This window comes from Galeopterus variegatus, unplaced genomic scaffold (genome assembly GCF_000696425.1).
Source record: "Galeopterus variegatus unplaced genomic scaffold, G_variegatus-3.0.2 Scaffold9226, whole genome shotgun sequence".
NCBI lineage: Eukaryota > Metazoa > Chordata > Mammalia > Dermoptera > Cynocephalidae > Galeopterus > Galeopterus variegatus.
Genome location: NW_007735337.1, coordinates 59307 through 61042, shown reverse-complemented (window position 1 = coordinate 61042; position 1736 = coordinate 59307). Strand labels below are relative to the sequence as shown.

Here is a 1736-nt window from a genome sequence, read left to right as displayed (position 1 = left end):
TCAAATTTAAGGACACAAATATGTTAAGCATAAGATAATGCTGTGGTAGGCAGCTTCTACAAAGGTCCTAGTATCCTAGTTTTCATGCCCAAGTCTGGGACTATGGGAAGGCAGGTGAGATACTTGCCTCAGTCACTAAATGTTCCTTCCAGGCCGTGGGGTAAAGTTTATTGTGAAGGCTCATGGGGTGAGGATGGGATGGGGCAGTCTCTAGGAGGCTGAGTCAGAGGCCTCCAAGCTCCCTTGATGTCAGTGCTCTATGGCCTTGCTGACCTCGCTGAAGTCCTTGCTGTCCCCACCACTATGCTCAGCGGCCAGACTCTTCTCCTCATGACACACCTCCCCAAGGTGGAGAGCCACCTTGTTCTTGATGGAACCCAGCACCACGTGCCTCACCTTTTCCTTCAGCTCCAGGTGCCGCCTCAGCTCTTCAGCCATCTGGGCGAGGTCCTTTTTTACACATATGCATCTTCCCCATCTGCATGGTATTTGGGCTCCCCTTCACTAATCTGAAAGTTGGGGGCATTGGAACAGAGGTACAGGGCTGCCTGGTTCCTCTTCCTGACATGCAGGGAGATGCATTTGGCACTGAAGTTCTCTATCATGGCTCAAGAGGCCTGGTCCATCGACTTCTGGGCCAGGTTGAGGTGCCAGTTGGAACACTTAACAGTCTTGAGGTGATATGTCCATGGGGCACACCATCTGAGTTCTCTTCCATTTTTGCTGGGACGTACCCCACGATCTTCCCCTTCTCATCCTCAGCGATGTAAGAGAGCTGGGCCCAGGAGAGGCTGTGGTGGGAGCAGTATTTCATCTGGTAGTTCTTGGGCAGGCAGAGGAAGTGGCAGGTCCTCTGGCATCGCACTGGGTGTGCTCATAATGGTGGCAGGGCTTGCATGTCCCAATGGGTTGTGAATGTGCAGACACCTGCTGCCACACTCCAACGCAATGCTGGGGCAGCCGGGGCTGGGGCCAGGGCCAGAGCTGGAGTCAGAGCTGGAGCTGGGCTAACAGGGGCCTCAATCACTAAATTTAAGGAAGCAACAAAAAACAGTGATCAAGATAAAGAATATTTTAATGCAATATTTTTTAAAATACAAATTAATTTATGAAGACTAAAATATCAGAATTCTAAATAAAGACAGGATTAGTAATAGTACCATGCCATGCTGAACCCTATTGGAGCCTGAGGCAAAAAGACAAATTCGGCCTCATGAGAAGCCCTGATCCACAGGGTCCCAGCTGAACGGTGCTTGATTTCCCGGCCCACAGGAAACTTCAAGATAACAAATATCTGCTGTTTTAAGCCACTAAATTTGGGGGTATTTGTTAGTTCAAAAGATACTCTGTGTCAAAACTAACCAATAGAAAGCTGAAGTGGTCATTTTAGTATCAGAAAAAGTATGTTTCAGAATAAAGCTATTACCAGAGATAAAGAAGTCTACTTCATAACAAAGAGTAAATCAAGAGACATAACAATCTTAAGCATTAATGTGTAAGTCAAAAGCTGGTAAACCTGCAAGGAGAAATAGATAAAGGTACCTGATAGAATAAGTAGACAGAAAATCAGAAAAGATATAGAAAAGGTAAAAAAACACTATCAACCAACTTGACCTTATTGACACTGATAAAAAATTTACCCAATAACAGCAAAATACACATTCTTTTATTTTTTTTTATTTTTTTATTTTTTTATTTTTTTCCTTTTTGTCTTTTTTCATGACCGGCAACGGATC

At 44.9% G+C, this 1736-nt stretch overlaps 1 pseudogene; it reads right to left on the bottom strand.

Moving 5' to 3' along the window:
* Positions 1 to 210: 210 nt before the first annotated feature.
* The window catches only part of LOC103609127, a 20213-nt pseudogene continuing 18687 nt past the window's right edge, over positions 211 to 1736 (bottom strand).